Source organism: Somniosus microcephalus, unplaced genomic scaffold, assembly GCF_052327205.1.
Source record: "Somniosus microcephalus isolate GS21.2 unplaced genomic scaffold, FLI_Smic_1.0 unresolved_chr4, whole genome shotgun sequence".
NCBI lineage: Eukaryota > Metazoa > Chordata > Chondrichthyes > Squaliformes > Somniosidae > Somniosus > Somniosus microcephalus.
The window spans coordinates 8,921,856-8,927,418 of NW_028225182.1; the positions used below are offsets into that span (position 1 = coordinate 8,921,856).

Genomic DNA, 5,563 nt, shown 5'->3' on the forward strand with positions numbered 1-5,563 from the left:
TATTCATTGACGAAGATTTATACCCTATCAGAACTTACGTACTGTGTATTTTAGGAGTCTGCTTTAAATTGTTTGCTGCTTCTGACACAAGAAACCTGTTAAATTTATTTCACGGAAAAATAATGTTTCCGCGCGGATTCGAACCGTGAACCTTTCGCGTAATTGAGCATCAAGAAAGGACTGTTCAGACAGAAGTGACACTACAGAATTGCTCTGTCTGCAATGATTTCCTTTCACTGGCATTTCTCTGACCGAACTGCACAAGTCAAAAATGTTCCTTTCAAACTCATTAAACTGCTGAATTTCCTTCCCTCTGGTTTAACCCAGGGGTTTAAATTGTTCTGCAAACCATGAACCAGGTTCACCTGAATTCAAAGGTGTGTAAGGAAATCAAGCATCAAAAGCCCTTTCATTAACCACAGGGATTCAGGCAAATTTCTGATCGCAAAGCGCTTTCTCACCTTGTCAATATCTCTCGTCTATTTTCCGGTGTTTCCCGATTCTGCCTTTCTCTCTGGCTCTGTTTATTCTGTGTGACCACCTGCAGGTTGATTTTGAGCGAATACCTGTGCTTGTGTCTTGTCACATTAAATAAATGAGGAATTGTGGCCCTTCTTTCCCTGACACTGGGGAAAGAGTGACACAGTCTTTGGAGCAAGTGTCTGGTTATTGTGAAACGGCAAAGAAAACAATAGTTCTGGAATTACCCGGAAGAACAGTGACCCCGGCGTGATTTAAACACCCAGCCTTCTGAGTTGGAGTCAGACATGCTACCGTTGCGCCATGAGGTCCTACAATGTAAACTGCGCTGTTTTTATATACACACGTTTCACAAACACTGTTTCATTCCTCATGCCTTCTCCTGATTCCTCAGTGTCATGCACAGAAGCGCCTGATGCCCTCATTTGTTTAACGTAACAAGCAGACACAAACACAGGTATTCCTTCAAAATCAACCCGCAGGTGGCCACAGACACAATAAACAGAGCCAGAGAAGAAGACAGAATCGGGAATCTCCTGGAAATAGACAAGAGATATTGACAAGGACTAAAGCGCTTTGCGATCACAAAATTGCCGGAACCCCTGTGGCTAATGAAAGGGATTTTGCTGCTTGAGTTCCTTATACGCCTTGGGCTTCTGGAGAACCTGTTTCGTAGTTTGCAGAAACGCGGCTCAGACATGCTGTTGTGACCGGGCCGGAGCCACCAGGTACCTGACTGCAATCAGCGACAACGAGATGCATTTCCAACCGGACCGACTAGCTCAGTCGGTAGAGCATGAGACTCCTAATCTCTGGGCCCTGGGTTAGAGCCCCACGTTGGGCGGTAGTTATTCTGTTAAACATTTATGTTGCTTTCAAAGCATCATTAATTGAGCGATAACTATGTTTTGCACAATGAAAGAAATGCGAACTGAGAAAATACTGCAGATGCTGGAAATCTGAATTGAAACAGAAAATGCTGGAGATACTCAGCAGGTCAGGCAGCTTCTGCGAAGACAGAAACAGAGTTAACGTTTCAGGTCGATAACCTTTCGTCAGAACTGGAAAAAAGAGGTAATGGAACAGATTTTTAAGCAAGTGTAGGGGATTCTATGAGATCATGGCTGATCTCCAGCCTCAATTCCATTCACCGGCCCTATCGCCATATCCCTTGATGCCCTTACCAGTCAGAAATCTACCGACTTCTGTTATGAACATACCCAATGACTGAGCCTCCACAGCCCTCTGGGGTAGAGAATTCCAAAGATTCACCACCCTCTGTGTGAAGAAATTTCTTCTCCTCTCAGTCCTGAATGGCCTAACCTTTATCCTGAGGATGTGGCCCCTGGTTCTTGACTCCCCAGCCAAGGGAAACATTCTCCCAGCATCCAACCGATCAAACCCTGTAATAATCTTGCATGCTTAATGAGATCCCCTCTCATTCTTCCGAATTCAAGAGATTAGAGGCCTAGTTGACTCAATCACTTCTCATACGAGGTCAGTGACAGTTTGCAAATGGTGACTTGATATTCGGTAGTGGGGTCATGGTCCAGGCGGAGGTAGGAGGATGTGTTGGAGAGTTGGCGTACAGCTTCTGCTAGGTAGAGGTCGGTTCGCCAAACAGCAACAGCGCCACCCTTGTCAGCAGGTTTTGTGCTTTGCATGTTAACTGTTAACTGTTACCCATATCTCATTTTACACAATATATGGGCTACTCCAGCTCCTAATTCTTTTGTTCTTAGTTGTTATTTCCACACACAGGAGAGCAATCTCGCCCCTGGACAAGCAGAAGGAGCAAGTTCCAACAAAATGATTCCGCAAACGTGATAACTGCTACACTGTGGAACCGTCTCCACTTTCAGTACCAGGTCAGATGGAAATGTTAAAATTTTTTGAGGATGTAACTAGTAGAATAGATAAGGGAGAACCAGTGGATGTGGTGTATTTGGACTTTCAGAAGGCTTTCGATAAAGTCCCACATAAGAAATTGGCGTGCAAAGTTAAAGCACATGGGATCGGGGGTAAGGTACTGACTTGGATAGAGAACTGGTTGGCAGACAGGAAGCAAAGAGTATGTCTAAACGGGTCTTTTTCCAAGTGGCAGGCAGTTACTAGTGGGGTGGGGCAGGGATAAGTCCTAGGACTCCAGCTACTCACAATATATATTAATGATCTAGAAGGTTGAACTAGATGTAATAACTCCAAGTTTGCAGACGACACAAAGCTGGGTGGGCATGTGAGCTGTGATGAGGATACAGAGTAACTCCAGTATGATATGGACAGGTTAGGTGATTTAGCAGAAGCATGGCAGATGCAGTATAATGTGGATAAATGTGAGGTTATCAACTTTGGTAGCAAAAACAGGAAGACAGCTTATTATCAGTATGTCAATAGATTGGGAAAAGGGGAACTGCAATGACACCTGGGTGTCCGTTTGCACCAATCGCTGAAGGTAAGCATGCAGGTGCAGCAGGTGGGTAAGAAGGCAAATGTTGGCCTTTATAGTGAGAGGTTTCGAGTACAGGAGCAAGGATGACTTGCTGCAGTTGTACAAGGCCTTGGTGAGACCATACCTTGAGTATTGTGTGCAGCTTTGGTCACCTTAGCTGAGGAAGGATGTTCTTGCCATGGAGGGAGTGCAGCGAAGATTCACCAGACTGATACATGGGATGGCAGGAATGACGTATGAAGACAGATTGAGATGATTAGGCTAATATTCGCTAGAGTTTAGAAGAACGAGAGGGGATGTCATTGAAACTTACAAAATTCTAACAGGACTAGACACACTAGATGCAGGAAGAATGATCCCGATGGTGCGGGAATCCAGAACCAGCGGTCACAGTCTAAGGATAAGGGGTAAGCCACTTAGGGCTAAGATGAGGAGGAATTTCTTCACCCAGAGAGTGGTGAACCTGTTGAATTCTGTACCACAGAAGGCAGTTGAGGCCAATTCATTAAATATATTCAAGAAGGAGTTAGATATATTTCTTAAGGCTAAAGAGATAAAGGGATATGGGGAGAAAGCAGGGACAGGGTACTGAATGTGGATGATCAGCCATGATCTCATTAAATGGCGGAGCAGGCTCGAGGGGCCGAATGGCCTACTCCTGCTCCTATCTTCTATGTTTCTATGTGAATGGAGCAGGTGAACTGCTGAATCCCACTTTTACGGGATGTCAAAAAATTCTTGACAGTGGTGTGAAAATAAATGAGTTCCGCTTGGTAATTTAAAGTAAAGCCTGTCATAAGAGGGATTCGAACTCTCGCCTCCAGAGGAGACTGCGACATGAACACAGCAGCTTAGACCGCTCGGCCATCCTAACTTGTTTCATTAATTTCTGCATCTCATCACTTCCGGATGATGAACGTTTCCGTCCGGGTGCTTGTTCAATGCTGTTGAAGGTTCAGTGACCGGGATATCATCTCCCCCGGGGTTTTCCTGAGCTTGTGTTCGGTGTATGGGGAGGTTTGTCCCGAGTCCCAGGTATCTTGCAGCTCCAGGGATGGGCAGTAACAATCTGAGCTCTGGAGCTGGGGAAAAGCGAATAATTAATGAGTTTGTTTTCGGGCTTGAAATGCGGCTTAGATCTGTTGGTATTAACCGAGGCCGGGGCTGCGAGATATTTCAGTTTGTTCACGTTTAATCAGAGGAATATCCGCAGTCAGGAGCTGAAAAGGACCAAGAGCTGAAAAAAACACCAGAAAAAAGATAACAAATATCAGCAATTGTGATCAACTCTTTAATGTGTGTTCTGGTAGTTTAGTGGTTTAATTGTTTTAATCAACATTCATTAACCGAAAGCGTTGTTTTGCAGAATGAAAGAAATGCTCACAGTAAGGGACAGTCGAAAGATGAGTTATTTAACTTTATTAATGTGTGAAAGTTTATTCATTGACGAAGATTTATACCCTATCAGAATTTACGCACTGTGTATTTTAGGAGTCTGCTTTAAATTATTCGTTGCTTCTGACACAAGAAACCTGTTAAATTTATTTCACAGAAAAATAACGTTCCCGCCTGGGCTCGAATTGGGGACATTTCGCGTGTGAGGTGAATGTGATAACCGCTACACTACGGAAACCTCTGCTTAATTAAGCATCGAGAAAGCACTGTTCAGACAGAAGGGACACTACAGAATCGCTCTTTCTGCAATGATTTCCTTTCACTGGCATTTCTCTGACCGAAATGCACAAGTCAAAAATGTTCCTTTCAAACTCATTAAACTGCCGAATTTCCTTCCCTCTGGTTTAACCCAGGGTTTTAAATTATTCTGCAAACCATGAACCAGGTTCACCTGAATTCCAAGGTGTGTAAGGAAATCAAGCATCAAAAGCCCTTTCCTTAACCACAGGGATTCAGGCAATTTTCTAATCGCAAAGCGCTTTCTCACCTTGTCAATGGCCCAGTAATTCGTCTCTGAACGCGTGAGTACGGTCGGGGTACTCATGCGTCTGGCCGGAGGAACTGCTCGTGTTCAGCATGCACAGCGCATGCGGGGTAAACCGGCATTTCCAGTCCTCTGAACGAAGGGGTTCAGAGGCACAGCGCGTGCGACTGCACAGGCAGCGCGTGCGCAGTGAACTTCGTCGATTTCATTCATGGATTCAGTGAGGGTAAGTCCTGACAACTTACACATGAAAAAAGCAGGAGTAAAGCTATCGAGAAGCTGCGGAGGAAGAAGTCTGTCATCGTGGAGCTTCTGAAAGTCTTCAATTTCTGTTTGGGAAAGGGAGGAAAGTAATTTTAAGAAAGGCTGAGGTAAGTTTAAAAATTTATTTTTGTTTAAAACGGGTTTTCAGAACTGTAGTTAGAAGGAGCAACTGTGGCTGTGGCCAAGGCCTCATTGAATTTATTTTTATAAAATGTGAAATTTAATGTTTTAATAATAATAAAATGCTTACAAAATGTTATTTTCATCAGTAATATTTAGTAAGTATGTATGTATGATTGCATGTATGTATTTATATTTTCCATTTAGGATGTGCATTTATGTATGTATTCCTTTCAGTACATGGATGAATGTATTTATGTATGCAATTTAGAAAAATATGTAGGCCTGTGATATTTATCAGGCGGGAAGGA

General features: G+C 43.7%; 1 non-coding gene across 1 annotated transcript; it reads left to right on the forward strand.

The window, feature by feature from the left end:
- The first annotated feature begins 1,251 nt into the window (after window positions 1-1,251).
- Window positions 1,252-1,324, forward strand: trnar-ccu (transfer RNA arginine (anticodon CCU)). Its single transcript has one exon. It is a non-coding gene; the product is annotated as a tRNA-Arg (tRNA).
- Window positions 1,325-5,563: the final 4,239 nt, after the last annotated feature.